This window comes from Narcine bancroftii, chromosome 1, assembly GCF_036971445.1.
Source record: "Narcine bancroftii isolate sNarBan1 chromosome 1, sNarBan1.hap1, whole genome shotgun sequence".
Lineage (NCBI taxonomy): Eukaryota > Metazoa > Chordata > Chondrichthyes > Torpediniformes > Narcinidae > Narcine > Narcine bancroftii.
In genome coordinates this window covers 161,572,708-161,589,110 of record NC_091469.1, presented here as the reverse complement: position 1 = coordinate 161,589,110, position 16,403 = coordinate 161,572,708, and the positions used below count along the sequence as shown (strand labels likewise).

General features: G+C 42.4%; 1 protein-coding gene and 1 non-coding gene across 4 annotated transcripts in view; both read left to right on the top strand.

Annotated features, from left to right (window-relative positions):
• Positions 1–16,403, top strand: part of LOC138735676 (FYN-binding protein 1-like) — a 181,813-nt gene that overhangs the window by 34,210 nt on the left and 131,200 nt on the right. The window lies entirely within an intron of this gene.
• On the top strand, positions 139–211 carry trnak-uuu (transfer RNA lysine (anticodon UUU)). The gene has a single exon. It is a non-coding gene; the product is annotated as a tRNA-Lys (tRNA).

The following is a 16,403-nucleotide window of genomic DNA, read 5'->3' as shown; positions in this document are numbered from 1 at the left end:
CATGTCTGTCCGTGGTCTCATGCACTGCTAGACTGAGACTGCCCGCAAATTGGAGGGAAACAGGGAGTGAGTTCATGGCACCCAGTGCCAGCGATGGTGGTGGAGACAGGTACAATAGGATCTTTTCTGAAGCTTGGAGCCTGGATAGTTCAGTTGGTAGAACATCAGACTTTTAATCTATGGGTCCAGGGTTCAAGTCCCTGTTCAGGTGTTGCCCTGTTTTTAAACCTGCATTTTGGGTGACACGGTTAGCAAAGTGGTTAGTGGTTAAAAAAAATTCAGACATACAGCATGGTCACAGGTCACAGGTCCTTTCGGCCCACTAACCAATTACACCCAATTGACCAACCCCAGGTACATTTTGGAGGAAACTGGAGCACCTGGAGGAAACCCACGCAGGCACAGGGAGAACATACAAACTCCTTACAGACAGCGCAAGATTCGAACCCCAGTCCCAATCGCTGGTGCTGTAAAGGCGTTGTGCTAACTGGGCAGTGCCTTTTGTTGGTTGTTGGTTAATTGGGCGGCACGGGCTCATGGACCAAAAGGGTTTGTTACCATGCTGTCAATTTTTAAAAGATTTACTTTCATAGCTTTCTTTGACATGTGCCTGTTTGGCTGCAGCAAGGAGGAATTTCGGGCCTTCGTACGTTGCCCTTTTCGCTTTCCCCGTCACCAGCCCACTCTGGGGTTATTTACGGAGAAAATTGCCCAATGTATGAGAACCATGCAGTGTGGAAAACGAAACCTTCGACCCACCTCTCCATGCCGCCCAAGTGATCCAGATGTCTCTGGGACGGGACCTCACTAACAAAGCCAAGCAGCAATTGTTCATCTCCCTCTTCCCTGGGCTCCTCCGCAAGGTGGACATCACACCAGTGGGGGCCATTCACTTTGGTATCCCTCCTGGGAGTTGCTGTAATAGGGGAGTGAAACACGAACGGTGGTTTCCCATTCATGAATGATACCTTGATGAAACGTTGGTTATGTTTCCCATCTTTGCTATATAAAATATATTGTTTGACCTGCTGAGTTTCTCCAGCATCGTGTTTTTACTTCAACCACAGCGTCTGCAGGCTTTCCTGCTTTACTTCTGGTTGTTCCCCATGGTAGAGGGAGTTAAGGACAAAAGGGTAGAAGGGCCCAAGTTAAAAAGAAGAATTTCTTTAGCCAGAGAGCGCTGAACCACTGGAATTTGCTACCACGGGCAGCTGCGGAGGTCAGGTCGGTGGGTGTATTTAAGGCAGAGATTGATGGGTCTCTGAATCGTCAGGATATCGAAGCTTATAGGGAGAAGGACAGGGAATGGGGCTGAGCGGGAGAACAGCTCATGATGGAATGGTGGAGTGAATTTGATGGGCAGAATGGCCTATTCCTGCTCCTATATCTATCTTACGGTCATACATAAGACCTTAATTAGACCCCACTTGGAATATCATGTTCAATTCTAGCCACATCACTACAGGAAGGATGTGTACAAGGGTGCAGAGCTGGTTTAATATTTTTTTTTACATTCATTAGAAGCCAATTCCGGCTTCTTAAAGTAAATTACGAAAGTATTCAGGCACTGTGGTGAAGTAAAAACACAAAGCTGGAGACACTCGGCAGGACAAACAGTGTGCATTTCATTGCAAAGAGCTAACGTTTCGGACTTGAGTCCTTCTTCTAGGTGTGGACAAAATGTCGGCAGGTGTCCAAACCAAATGGTGGGGGGGAGGGGCAGGGGGAGTAGCACGATCCCACAGGCAGGAGGAAATAGGTGGAGGGAGGACAGCTGCAGCAAACAGGGGGAGGTGGGGATGGCTCTGTGAATGGAAAGGGGAAGTGGGTGGAGAGCTGGAGGGATTGGGGGGGTGGTGGGAAAATGGGGAGTGGGCTAGCAGAAACTGGAGAGATTGGGGTTAATGCCTCCTGGTTGGAGAGCACCCAGCTGAAATATTAGGAGCTGCTCCTCCATTTTGTGGGTGGCCGCGGTTTAGCAATGCATGAGGCCATGGGCAGTTTCCCATCCCCACACTGCCCAGTTCTACCTCCTACCCTAGATACACAAACCCAATTATCCAGGTAGATTCATTGATTCCATTTGCTCTTGACCCACCGAACTAGAACTGTATCATCTTATCTCAACTCCATTTACTCTCCCCTGGTACCCACCTACATCCGCAATACCTCACAAGTCCTCCATCTCTTCAATATCTTCCGACTCCCTGAACTTGACCGCCTTATTTTTACCATGGATGTCCAACCTTTCTACACCTCCATCCCCCATTCAGAAGGTCTCAACGCCTTTTGGTTCTTTCTTAACAACAGACTGCACCAGTCACCCTCCGCCACCATCCCCCTCCTGTTGACAGAACTTGTCCTCACCCTCAATAACTTCTCCCTTGACCCATCCCATTTTCTCCAAGTCAAGGGAGTAGCTATCCATGTGGATCCCAGATATGTCTGCCTTCCTTTTGGCTTTGTGGAGAAATCCATACTACAAGCCTTCATGGGCAAAGCCCCTCTACTCATCCTCCACTACATTAATGTCTACGTTGGCGCTGCCTCCGGTACCCATGATGAGCTTGTCAACTTCATTAACTATGCTAACTTTCATCTTGACCTCAAATTCACTTGATCCCATCCCTGGCCACACTCTCCTCTTTCTTGATCTCTCTGTCTCCATCTTGGGAGACAAATTTTCCACAGACATTTTCTACCATCCCACCAACTCCCACAACTACCTTGATGACACTTCTTCACACCCAATCCCCTGAGAGGATTCTATTCCTTTCCCTCAATTCCTCTCTCTTGGTCGTTCCTGTTCCCAAGATCTGGTCTTCCAGTCCAGATCATCCGAAATGCCCTCCCAAAAACATGGCTTCCCACACCACCACACAGGGCCCCAAACAGTCCTTCCAAGTGGAACAACACTTCACATGTGAATCCGCCGGGTGGGGGGGAGTCATCTACTTCATCCGGTGCTCCCATTGCAATTTCCTCTACGTCAGAGGGACTGGACGCAGACCGGGAGATATCGCTTCACTGAGCAGCTTTGCTCTGTCTGCATCAGGAATCTCCCAGTGGCCGACCGTTTCCATTTCATGCCCCACTCCCGCGCCGACATATCTGTCCATGCACTGCCAAATCAAGGCGACCCATAAGTTGGAAGAGGAATACCTAATATTCAGTCTGGCCAGTCTCTAACCAGATGCCATTAACATCAACTTCTCCGGTTTCTGCCAGACCACTCCCCGCTCTCCCCCATCCCCCGTCTCCTTTCCTCCAGCTCTCCACCTCTTCATTCACATGGCCACCCCCACCCCCTCCATTCGCTGCTGTGCCCTCCCTCCCTTATCCATCTATTATCTCCTGCCTGTGGGACCGTGCTCCTCCCACTTCCCCTCCCACCCTACCATTTTGTTTGGGCTACATTTTGCTCATACCTTGACGAAGGGGCTCAAGCCCGAAATGATGGTCGTGTGTCTTTGCTGTACAACGGACACTGTTCGACCCACTGAGTTTCCTACTTGCACCCCATTAAACTCCAAACCTGCTCATTTTGAAGGGTGGGTGGAAACCAGAGCATCTGGGGAAAATCCACGCAGGTCACAGGGAGAGCTTACAGACAGCGCTGTATTCAAACCTGGGTTTCTGATGCTGTGACAGCACCACATCAACCAAAATGCTACCTGTTCCGCCTCAAGGGTATTGCCCGGATTGGAGAGCCTGCCTCATGAGGGTAGTTTGAGTGAACTTGGCCTTTTCTCCTTGGAGCAGCGGAGGATGAGGGGTGGCCCATTAGAGGCGCACAAGGTGATGAGAGGCATTGATTGTGCGGACGGCCAGAGGCATTCTCCCAGCGGCTGAAATGGCTAGCATGAGGGGGCATAGTTTTTAGGTGCACGGGGGAAGGTAAGTTCTTCACCCAGAGAATAGTGGCTGCATGGACTGCATTGCCAGCAATGGTGTTGGAGGCAGGGAGAATAGGATCTTTTCAGAGAGGTGTGCAGAATGGAGGGTAATGCATAGAGAAATTCCAGGCAGTTGTCATGGTAGGTTATTAGGTCTGGACAACACTGTGAGTTGAAGGGCCTATATGGTACATGTTCCATGAAAAAATAAAAGAATCTCCCCATAGAGGTAGTGGTGCAACTGTAACACTCCAAGCCTTCACCGTGATTACACATGGTAGCCACCGACGACTGCCAGGGTTGCTGAGAAACGCCACTGTCCCAGAGAGGGAGTCCACGCCATCACGGTTCTCCGGCAAGCACTGGGCCTGAAGGGATGTTGGGATGGGGAGGGGAGAGGAGAGAGTGCTGCATTGCCGGCAGATTGGTGGCAGTGAAGGTGGGGGGAGGGTGGTGGCGTGCGGGGGTGGTGGAAGAGATGGCACAGGGCAGAGTTAGACACAGCGGTCTGTAGACGCTGTGATTGTAGTAAAAACACACAGAAAAGCTGGACGAACTCAGCCGGTCTCGCAGCGCCCATAGGAGGTAAAGATATATTACCGATGTTTCAGGCCTGAGCCCTTCTTCAAGGAATAAGCAAAGAACAGGAAACCAGAAAAATAAAGACTGAGGACTGTCTGGGGGAGGAGTCCAGACAAACAAAAGGTGTTCTTTGGATATAATAAGAGGAGAGGTTGGCTCTATAAAAGAGCAAGGAAGAGCTGGGGGAAAGGCAGCGGGGGGAAGAAGTGGGGGAGGGGGTTTCGGAAACCGGAGAAGTCGATGTTAACACCATCCAGTTGCAGGGTGCTGAGATGAAAGATGAGGTGTTGCTTCTCCAATTTGCTGGTGGTCTCAGAATGAGACCATGGACAGACATGCCGGCAAGGGAATGGGATGAGGAATTGAAATGGGTGACTACTGGGAGATCCACATTATTGTGGCGGACAGAGCCGAGGTGCTCAACAAGGCGATCTCCCAGTCTGCATCCAGTCTCTCCGACGTAGAGGAGACCACATCAGGGGCCCTGGATGCAGTGGACGACCACTGCAGATTCACAAGTGAAGTGCTACTTTTTTTGCAAGAACTGTTTGGAGCATCTTTGATCGAGCAGTAACAAAACCCAGTTGTAGAGCGTGTCAAAAGAACCAAAGACTTGTTGATCCAAACCAAGGCTTTTATTAACTAAAAGACTGGAATGTATCACAAGTAGGTCGACCAGTTCAGAATGACCTGCTCTGGCTAGGAGCAATCCTTTAAGACCTGCCAGTAGGTGTGGCTACACTCTCAGCCAATCACAGTCATCCTACACGACCATCTGTACATAGACACATTGGTGATAGAATCTGGACTATCACACCAGTCAATGGCAGCTGGCTGAACACCAGCTCTGCTCCTGGGTATCTCTGTGCCTCCTGGAACCCATTTCCCATCCGGACACTTGGGAACCCATCACAGAGAGGAGAAGACAAAGGCCAGGCAAACAAGCAGCATCCATCTTCAGGGAATTTTTGAGTCAAAAGCAGGCCTTTTGGCCCATCAAATCCATTATACTTACCCACACGAGCCCCATTTATCCACATTTGGTCCACAGCTATGCTCACCTTAGAGATTTGCGTGATTGCTTTAGATGTTACGAGGGTCTCTGACTCAATCACTCCCTCAACACAGAATGTTCCAGCTTCCAGCCACCCTATAGGGGAGAATATTTCTTCTTCAGATCCCCTCTAAATTCTCACCATATGCCTCTGTCCTGATTTTGGATATCATTAGAAAATAAGAAATAGGGCAGGAGTCGTCTATCTGGCCTGTCGAGCGTGTTCAATGAGGTCATGGCTGATCTGATGATCGGCTCATCTCCATCCACCTGCCTTTTCCCCATATCCTTTAATTCCCTTACTGTAGAAAAAATCTATCCAACCTTGCCTTATATATATTTACTGAGGTTGCCTCCACTGGTACAGTGGGCAGCGAATTCCACAGATTCACCACCTTTTGGGAAAAGCAGTTCCTCCCCCATCTCTTCACGACATGGACCATTACGTTTAAGATTTAGGACAGGTCACATTTAATTTTTTTTATCTAAATTTCTTTCTTTAAAAAATCTCATGAGGATAGGGTGGTGAAGAAGGCTTTTGGTCTGGTGGCCTTTATAAATCATAGCATAGAATATAGGAGCTGGGAGGTGATGTTGAGACTGTTCAAAGCGTTGGTGAGGCCAAATTTGGAATATTGTGTGCAGTTCTGGTCTCTAAATTATAGGAAAGATATCAATAAGGTAGAGAGGGTGCAGAGAAGATTTACTAAAATGTTTCCTGGATTGCAGTATCTAGAATGCAGAGAAAGATTGAGAAGACTGGGTCTTTATTCATTGGAGCGTAAAAGGTTGAGAGGGGATTTGATAGAGATATTTTAGATTATGACAGGGATAGATAGAGTTTTTTTTTCACACCATAAATCACATTAACCATGGTACACACTTTTTCCTTTTCACACATATACAGTGCCATTTTCTCCCCCCCCCCCACACCTCCCTCCTCCCGTCCCACCCTCCCTACCTCCCCCCTCCCGTCCATTTAAGGTATACAATCTAGGATACATTAAACCAGTCAGACAATGTTGTCATTCAATAAAAATACACCAGAAATTCTACTGAGTCCATTCTTTTCATTTCCTTTTCCTTCCGTTAACTTAGGTAATGATTGTCCCCGGTAGGTTTTCGCTATTGTATTTAATGTAAGGCTCCCATATTTGTTCGAATATTTCAATATTATTTCTTAAACTATATGTTATTTTTTCTAATGGAATACATTTATTCATTTCTATATACCATTGTTGTATTTTCAAATTATCTTCCAATTTCCAAGTTGACATAATACATTTTTTTGCTACGGCTATCTTAACAAATCTTTTTTGTGCATCCTCCAAATCAATTCCAAATTCTTTATTTTTTATGTTACTTAGGAGGAAGATCTCTGGATTCTTTGGTATATTGTTTTCTGTTATTTTATTTAATATCTGATTGAGATCATCCCAAAATTTTTGTTTAGTTTTACCATTTGTTTCCCCATTCTCCTTTTCTTGCAGTTTAATATACATATTTGTGATAAATCTTTTGATTATCATTGTATCTGTAATCACATATTCAAGGTTACTTGCCTCTGGCAAACTCAAACTGCTTCCTAATTTATCCTTCAAGTAGGATCTCAATTGGTAATATACCAGCGCTGTATCTCCAGTTATATTGTACTTATCTTTCATTTGTTCAAAGGATAAGAATCTATTTCCTGAAAAACAATTTTCTATTCTTTTAATCCCTTTTTTTCCCATTCTCTAAAGGAAAGGTTATCTATTGTAAAAGGGAGTAACTTGTTTTGCGTCAATATTAGTTTTGGTAATTGATAATTTGTTTTATTTCTTTCTACATGAATCTTCTTCCAAATATTGAGGAGATGATGTAATACTGGAGAAATTCTATGTTGTACCAATTTTTCATCCCATTTATATAATATATGTTCAGGTATCTTTTCCCCTATTTTATCTAATTCTAATCTCGTCCAATCTGGCTTTTCCCTTGTTTGATAAAAATCTGATAGGTATCTTAATTGTGCGGCTCTATAATAATTTTTAAAGTTTGGCAGTTGTAAGCCTCCTTTCTGTTAATTTATCTAGTGCTATCCTCGGTTTCCCCCCTCTCCATAAAAATTTCCTTATTATTTTCTTTAACTCCTTGAAGAATTTCTCTGTCAGTTGTATTGGCAATGCCTGAAATAATTATAATATCCTTGGAAAAATGTTCATTTTAATACAGTTTATCCTTCCTATTAGTGTTAGTGGTAAATCTTTCCAATGCTCTAAATCGTCCTGTAATTTTTTCATTAGTGGATAATAATTGAGTTTATATAGTTGGCCGAGATTTTTGTTTATTTGTACACCTAGGTATCTTATTGCTTGCAATTGCCATCTAAATGGTGATTCCTTCTTAAATTTTGAGATATCCGCATTATTCATAGGCATTGCTTCACTTTTATTTACGTTGATCTTGTAACCCGACACTTCTCCATATTCCTTCAATTTCTTATATAATTCTTTTATTAATAGTTCTGGTTCTGTTAAGTACACTATAACATCATCCGCAAATAAACTGATTTTATATTCCTTGTCTTTTATTTTTATTCCTTTTATATTATTATCTGTTCTTATCAATTCTGCTAGTGGTTCTATAGCTAACGCAAACAATAAAGATGATAGTGGGCATCCCTGTCGTGTTGACCTGCTAAAGTTAAATTGTTTTGATACATGTCCATTTACTGTCACTTTTGCTAATGGTCCCTTATATAATGCTTTAATCCAATTAATATACTTCTCCGGTAAACTGAATTTTTGCAATACTTTGAACAAATAATTCCATTCTACTCTGTCAAAGGCCTTCTCTGCGTCTAAAGCAACTGCTACTGTTGGTGCTTTATTCCCTTCTACTGCATGAATTAAGTTAATAAATTTACAAATATTGTCTGTTGTGCGTCTTTTTTTGATAAATCCAGTTTGGTCTAAATTTACCATTTTTGGTACATACTCTGCTAATCTGTTTGCTAATAATTTAGCTATTATCTTATAATCTGTGTTAAGTAAAGATATTGGTCTATATAACGCTGGTGTGAGTGGATCTTTCCCTTGCTTTAGTATTACTGTAATTATTGCTGTTTTACATGAATCTGGTAAGCTTTGCGTTTTATCAATCTGGTTGATTACTTCCAGGAGGGGCGGAATTAATAAGTCTTTAAATGTTTTATAGAATTCTATTGGGAATCCATCCTCTCCTGGTGTCTTGTTATTTGGTAATTTTTTTATTATCTCTTGTATTTCTACTATTCCAAATGGCTCTGTTAATTTATTTTGTTCCTCTATTTGTAGTTTTGGTAGTTCAATTTTATTTAGAAATTCATCTATTTTCCCTTCTTTCCCTTCGTTTTCAGTTCGGTATAACTGTTCATAGAATTCTCTAAAGTTTTCCTTAATTTCTTTTGGATTATATGTAATTTGTTTGTCATTTTTCCTTGATGCCAATACCATTTTCTTAGCTTGTTCTGTCTTAAGCTGCCATGCTAGGATTTTGTGCGTTTTTTCCCCTAGTTCATAATATTTCTGTTTTGTCTTCATTATGTTCTTCTCCACCTTATAAGTTTGTAGTGTTTCATATTTTATTTTTTTATCCGCCAATTCTCTTCTTTTAGTTGTATCTTCCTTCATTGCTAATTCTTTTTCTATATTTACTATTTCCCTTTCCAACTGCTCTGTTTCCTGATTATAGTCCTTCTTCATCTTGGTTACATAACTTATTATTTGCCCTCTAATGAACGCTTTCATTGCATCCCATAGTATAAACTTATCTTCCACTGATTCCGTATTTATTTCAAAATACATTTTAATTTGTTTTTCAATAAATTCTCTAAAATCCTGCCTTTCAATTAACATGGGGTTTAATCTCCATCTATACATTCTTGGAGGGATGTCCTCTAACTTTACTGTCAATATTAAGGGTGAATGGTCCGATAGTATTCTAGCTTTATATTCTGTTTTTTTTTACTCTATCTTGCATACGAGCTGATAAAAATAGGTCTATTCTTGAGTATGTTTTATGTCTACCCGAGTAATATGAATATTCCTTTTCCTTCGGGTGTTGTTTCCTTCATATATCCAAAAGTTGCATTTCTTCCATTGATTTAATTATAAATTTGGTTACTTTGTTCTTTCTGTTAATTTTTCTCCCAGTTTTGTCCATATTTCAATCCAAATTCAGGTTGAAATCCCCTCCTATTAATATGTTGCCTTGCGTATCTGCTATCTTCAAAAAGATATCTTGCATAAACTTTTGATCTTCTTCGTTACGTGAATATACATTGAGTAGATTCCAAAACTCCGAATATATCTGACATTTTATCATTACATATCTCCCTGCTGGATCTATTATTTCCTCTTCTATTTTAAATGGCACATTTTTACTAATTAATATAGCTACTCCTCTTGCTTTTGAATTATACGATGCTGCTGTTACGTGTCCTACCCAATCTCTCTTTAATTTCTTATGCTCCATTTCAGTTAAATGTGTTTCTTGCACAAATGCTATATCAATTTTTTCTTTTTTCATTAAATTTAACAGTTTCTTCCTTTTAATTTGGTTATGTATTCCATTAATATTTAAAGTCATATAGTTCAACGTAGCCATTTTATACTTTGTTTATCTTCCCTTTCCGTTTCTCCATCATTACCTTTCCTCCTTATCCATTTCTGTTTTCTTGTTTTAAACCCTTTATAAGACAACATTCCTAAAACATCAAACATTTTCCTTATTCTCCTATTTAAAACTTCTTTAGCCCCAATCCCCCCTTCCCCTCCTGAGTTGTCCTTTATCCCTTGTCAGACAACCACATCTCCCCTCTCCATTTGGATTTGCGAATTCACTCGCAAGCGTCAGCTGATTTTGCAGTGACCGCAACTCCTCCCCACCCAGCCCCCCCCAGAAAAGATTTCACTTTTCATATGTAACAAAGGTCACTCTTTTAATTCCCTCCTTATTCCCTCTATTCCATTTCCTTCCCTTATTAATTCTTGTCTATACTATCTATATTTTCCTCTAAATACGGATACATTCATGTATGCACATTATACATATACACACTTATACCTCTTTACCCACATACATATAAATCGTGGTCATTTTTACTCTTATTACATGTCTTCATCTCTCTGGTTGTTTTGTAGTTGTTCTGCAAATTTCCCTGCTTCCTCTGGATCTGAGAATAGTTTTTTTTCCCATAAGATCGTTTACGATGTTTTGAACTCCTTCCTCCTCTTCAGGAGTTCAAAACTTGTCTTTTTAGTTTGCAGTCTTTTGTACTCTCGTTACACGTCTTCATCTCTCAGTCTATTTTGTAATTGTTCTGCAAATTTTCGTGCTTCCTCTGGATCCGAGAATAGTCTGTTTTGTTGTCCTGGAATAAATATTTTCAATACCGCTGGATGCTTTAGTATAAATTTATACCCTTTCTTCCATAAAATCGCCTTTGCTGTATTGAACTCCTTTCTCTTCTTTAGGAGTTCAAAACTTATATCTGGATAAATGAAGATTTTTTGCCCTTTATACTCCAGTGGCTTGTTGTCCTCTCTTACTTTCTCCATTGTTTTCTCCAGTACCTTTTCTCTTGTAGTATATCTTAGGAATTTTACTAAAATAGATCTTGGCTTTTGTTGTGGTTGTGGTTTAAAGGCCAATGCTCTATGTGCCCTTTCTATTTCCATTTCTTGCTGTAGTTCTGGACATCCTAGGATCCTAAGGATCCAATCTTTTATAAACTCTCTCATATTCTTGCCTTCTTCATCTTCCTTAAGGCCCACTATCTTTATGTTATTTCTTCTGTTATAATTTTCCATTATATCTATTTTCTGAGCTAACAATTCTTGTGTCTCTTTAACTTTTTTATTAGATTCCTCTAATTTCTTTTTTATGTCCTCTACCTCCATTTCTACTGCTGCTTCCCGTTCTTCCATCTTGTCCATTTTCTTTCCCATTTCTGATAAGGTCATATCTATTTTATTCATTTTCTCTTCTGTGTTGTTTATCCTTCTTCTTAAATCATTAAATTCCTGTGTTTGCCATTCTTTAAATGACTCCATGTATTCTTTAATAAGAGAAAGTATATCCTTTATCTTGCCTTTCCCTTCTTCTTCTATTTCACTGTGCTCTTCCTCTTCCTCTTCTTCTTCCTCTGGGTTGGCCATCTGTTGTTTCTTTGTTGCCCTTTTCTTCTCTTCTTTCTTGTTTTCGTTGTCTTCTATGTTCTCCTCTTGCTGCAGGTGTTCTGCAGCTGTCATTGCCGGCTGTGGAGATCGACTCCCCAGCTGGTCACCCCTCCCGTCGGTGTGTTTTTTTTCATGCGCGGTTGCGCACTTTTACTCGGCTCAGCGAGCCATTTTTGTAGTCCATATTCTACCGACCTGAGGGAGCGGGTTTCTCTCTCTACCGTGGGCCTCTTCGAACAGGTAAGGCCTTTTCCTTCATCTTCCGTTGTCTTCTCTTCCTCTCTTCTTACCGTTGGTTTCGACTTTTCTTTTTTCGTCGCCATCTTCTTTCCACCTTTATATTCACTTTACTTTGATTTTTATTTTTGTGCCTTTGTGTTTTGCTTTGTTTTTTCTAACTTTTCTGGAGAGGGCTGGAGTTCACCGTCCGGCCACTACTCCATCACGTGACTCCCCAGGGATAGATAGAGTTGATGTGGATAGGCTTTTTCCATTGAGAGTAAGAGAGATTGAAACAGGAGGTTATGAATTAAGAGTTAAGGGGCAAAAGTTTAGAAGTAACATGCAGGGGATCTTCTTCACTCAGAGAGTGGTGGCTGAGTGGAATGAGCTTCTGGGAGAAGTAGTGGTGGCAGGGTCCATTTTGTCCTTTGAAGAAAAGTTGGATCAGTATGTGGATGGGAGGAGAATAGAGGATTATGGGCACAGTGTAGGTAGGTGGGACTAGAGAAGAAGATTGATTCAGTGCAGACTAGAAGAGCCAACAAAGGCCTGTTTCCATACTGTAATTGTTATATGGTTACATAGGGTTAAATTTAGAAATATAGCACGGTAACAGGCCATTCTAGCCCTAGAGCCCACGCTGCCCAATTTCACCCAGTTGACCTACAAGCCCTGTACATTTTGAAGGGTGGGAGGAAACCGGAGCCCCCAGGGAAGACACAGGGAGAATGTACAGACAGCACAGGATTCGAACCCAGACCTCAGGTGCAGTAACAGTGTTGGGCTAACTGGGCCACCCCACATATGAATAGAAAAGGTTTAGAGGGAGCTTGATCAAAATCAGGTAAATGGGACTAGTTCGGGTGGACATCTTGGTCAGCGTGGATTTTGGGCCAGTTTCCGTGACTTCTAACTTTATTACTCTCTAATGTTGACCCAGATATTTCAGGAGTTGGTTGAGGGTAAAGATTGACCTGGACATCATGAGACCTCCATCTCCTGGAATCTTGATTCCAAGGACAATACTCTGATGGTATGATATTCCCCAGGGATAGATAGTTTAGGACCCTTTTACTTTAGGGAGGGAATAACTATCGGGCCGGACCATACTTGGAGTATCGTGTTCAGATCTGGTCACCTCATTACAAGAAGGATGTAGATACTTTAGAGAGGAGGTTCACGAGGATGTTGCCTGGATTGGAGAATGTGTCTTATGAAGCAAGGTTGACAGAGCTGGGGCTTTTCTCTCTGGTGTGATGAAGGCTGAGAAGTGTGAGGGGAATAGATGGGGCAGGCAGCCAGCACCTGGGATGGCAAAAGCAAATTCTAGAGGACAATGGTTTAAGGTGAGGGGAGGAAAGTTTAGGGGAGATGTCAGACGTAAGTTATTTTACACAGAGAGTGTGGGGGCCTGGAATGCCTTGCTGGGGTTGGTAATGAAGGATGGAACAATAGTAGCATTTAAAAGACTTTTAAATATGCCGTTGGATGCTGGAGTAATGGAGTAGACTTACATAGGTCAGCAGAACATTGTCATGTAAATGGGAAAAACAGAAACATGATGGGCCAAAGGGTCTGGTTCAGGATTTTTGATACTCCCACCATGACACCTCTTATACATCAGATCAGTCCACCCGTGCTCCAGGAAAACAAGCCTACCTTATCCAATCTCTCCACATTACAGCAATGCAGCACGATAGAATGCCCTTCTGCCTCACTATCCTGTGCTGCCCCATTACACCCAATTAACTTAAAAAATCCCGTACATTTTGAAGGGTTGGAGTATGCTGGAGCACTTGGAGGAAACTCACGTGGGTCACAGGAAGAACGCACAAAGTCCTTCCAGGCAGCGTCCTGGATTCAATCTCGGGTCTCTGGCGCTGTAATGCCATTGCACTCAGCGTGCCCCAATGGAGCCCTCAACCCAGGTAAAACATCCTGCTGAATCTACTCTGTGCTCTCTCCGGTGCTGAGTAGATCTGCACCCAATGCTCCAAGTGCAGCCTGACCAGGGCTTTGGAAAGACTCCAAAAGGACGTCCCAATCCTTGTATTCTGTGTCATGGTCTAGGAACGGAAAGATCCCCCATGCATTTTCCAATTGTCCCACTGACCTTGGTTGCCACGATCGGGGAACTGTGGACTTGAGTGAATGTGAAAGCCTGCAGGTGCTGTCATTTCAGTAAAAATATGAGAGGAGCTCAGTGTCCAAAGGAGGTAAACATATAACCAACATTTCGAGCCTGATACCTTCTTACGGGTAGGAGTGGAAACCAGACGGCAGGTACTTTCTTACATTCAGTATGGCCATGTACAAAAGTTAGACTGTTTTGGGAAAAAATTATAAAGTTTTTAGGAGACTTATTTAAAATGGATCTGCAATTTGATCCATTGGTGTGTTCACTGGTTTATATGAATACATTGATGACAGGATTGCAGATGGATAAATCTCAACTTGCATTTATATGTTTAGGGCTGGCTGTAGCAAGGAAATAGAGGAACATAGGAACATAGGAAGTAGGAACAGGAGTCGGCCAAAAATGGCCCATCGAGCCTGCTCCGCCATTCAATATGATCATGGCTGATCTAATTTATGACCTAACTCCACCTACCTGCCTTCTCCCCATATCCCCTAATTCCTCTATCATGTAGAAATTTACCTAACCGAAATTTAAATATGTTTAATGAGGCAGCCTCAACCACTTCCCTGGTTAGAGAATTCCAAACATTCACTACTCTCTGGGAAAAACTATTTTTCCTCATCTCTATCCTAAATCTCCTCTCCCGAATCTTGAGACTGTGTCCTCTCGTTTTAGTTTCCCCGGCCAGCTCAAAAAACCTTCCTACATCTATCCTATCCATACCCTTCATAATCCTATATGTTTCTATAAGATCTCCTCTCATTCTTCTGAACTCGAGCGAAGACAATCCTAGACGATTTAATTTTTCACCCTAAGTCAACCCCTTCATCCCAGGGATCAACCTAGTAAACCTCCTCTGGACCGTCTCCAAAGCCAGTATATCCTTCCTCAAATATGGAGACCAGAACTGGACTCAGTACTCCAGGTGCGGTCTCACCAGTACCTTGTACAGTTGCAACATGACCTCCCTACTCCTGAATTCAATTCCTCTAGCGATGAAGGCCAACATTCCATTTGCCTTCTTAATAACCTGATGCACCTGCAACCTAACTTTTTGCGATTCATGCACAAGCCCTCCCAAGTCCCTCTGCACAACAGCATGCTGTAGTTTTTCACCCTTTAAATCATATTCAGCTCTTTTATTTTTCTTGCCAAAGTGGATAACCTCACACTTACTAACATTGTACTCCATCTGCCAGACCTTGACCCACTCATCCAGCTTAACTAGATCCCTCTGCAGACTCTCCACATCCTCATTTCAATTTGCTCTTCCACTCAATTTGGTGTCATCCGCAAACTTGGAGACACCCTGCGGCACCCCACTTACCAATCTCTCCCAACCTGAAAAACTCCAATTTATCTTGACTCTCTGCCTCCTGTCAGACAACAAATTTTCAATCCAGGCCAATGGACTTCCCCGGACTCCACTTTCCTGTAACTTACTGAGAAGTCTCTTGTGCGGCACCTTATCAAACGCTTTCTGGAAATCCAAATACACAACATCAACCTGTTCCCCTCTATCCACCGCACCCATTATATCCTCAAAGAATCCTAACAAGTTTGTCAAGCAAGATCTTTCCTTTCTAAAACCATGCTGCGTCTGCCTGATTGAACCCTTACGTTCCAAAAGTTTCACTATTTCATCTTTAATGACGGCTTCAAGCATTTTTCCAACTACAGACGTCAAGCTAATTGGCCGATAATTTCCAGTCTTCTGCCTACATCCCTTCTTAAAAAGTGGCGTGACATTTGCTGTCTTCCAGTCTGCCGGGACCTGCCCAGAATCCCAGGAATTTTGGTCTATGACCACCAATGCATCAACTCTAACTTCTGCCATTTCCTTCAGAACCCTTGGATGCATATCATCAGGACCAGGTGATTTGTCTGGCTTTAGTCCCATTAGTTTCTCCATCACTACTTCCTTTGTAACAACTATTTTATCAAGGCCCTCCCCAACATTCACATCCTTAACTCCGTACTTGAGCATGCTGGACGTGTCTTCCACCGTGAAGACTGACACAAAATATTTGTTTAATGCCTCGGCCATTTCCTCATTTTTTGCTACCAGTTTTCCTTTCTCATCCTCCAAGGGTCCTATGTTAACTCTGGCCACCCTCTTCCGTTTTATATATTTATAAAATTTTTTGCTTTCTGTTTTTATATTTTGTGCCAATTTAATTTCATAATCCTTTTTCCCATTTCTTATTACCCGCTTTGTTGTCTCTTAAAGTTATCCCACTCTTCCAGTTTCCCACTGCTCTTTGCAGCTTTGTACACCCGCACCTTCAGTTTTATACTCTCCTTTA